The following is an 897-nucleotide window of genomic DNA, read 5'->3' as shown; positions in this document are numbered from 1 at the left end:
AGATACACATATTACAGTGGGTACCCTTGCACCAGTTGTGGGGATCTGTGAGCTGTGTCCCCAGGAGCTCATGGGTAGGCTTCTTAATTGGATCCACAATGCAATTGGTAAGATGTGCATCGCTTTAATACCCACCAAGAGTCCTATCTACCACTGGCCCAACCTCTTCCTGCCCCCATCCCACTCATGCAGCTCGTGACTCAGTGCTCTGGATTAAGTGTGAGAGAAACGTGCCATTTTGATAGTTTCCTGCAAAGCTGGGAACTCACTCCATGCTCTCATTTTTGCCCACAAGAGAAATCATGGGTCAAGAAAGTGTCTCTTGGCACTAAATTGTGCCATTTTAGGGGAGGAGTCATGCTGGTAAAGTCAAATTATTTCTCTTACCCTCTCCAATCAATGCACCCAAACTCTCTCTCTCTCTCTTTCTTTTTTTTTTTTTTTTTGTTTTTTTTGGTGGGGGGTTCTTCAATGTTCTGGTAGTTTTTCACTAAAAACTTAGACTTCCTCAAAGGCTCTCTTGTATATGGGTGATTGTCTAAGATAAGTGTTCTCCAGGGGCTATTGGACTATCACTAAGCTGAGCTTCATGGGCTGTTTCATGGGCTACTGCAGGGTTCCCAGCCAAGACAAAGTTTGTAGGCCTATTACCTGACCCATAGGTGGGTGACACTCCTCCTGGTTCCCATGATATATGATGCTGGATTCCACAGTTCCACAACGGCACTTTTGTTCATGGATGGATCCCAAATTGCTACTGATAAGGGTATATGATAAGGCACTTCTTATTCAGCCATTTGGCTGATGTTACTAGTTCATTTCTTTTTGTCACTGAATAATATTGTTCTAATTGCTGAATAACATTCTATTGTATCGATGTACTACAGTTTGCTTATC

The sequence above is a fragment of the Rhinolophus ferrumequinum genome, chromosome X, assembly GCF_004115265.2.
Source record: "Rhinolophus ferrumequinum isolate MPI-CBG mRhiFer1 chromosome X, mRhiFer1_v1.p, whole genome shotgun sequence".
NCBI lineage: Eukaryota > Metazoa > Chordata > Mammalia > Chiroptera > Rhinolophidae > Rhinolophus > Rhinolophus ferrumequinum.
The sequence above is the reverse complement of the archived record's forward strand: the minus strand, read 5'-3'. Positions refer to the sequence as shown.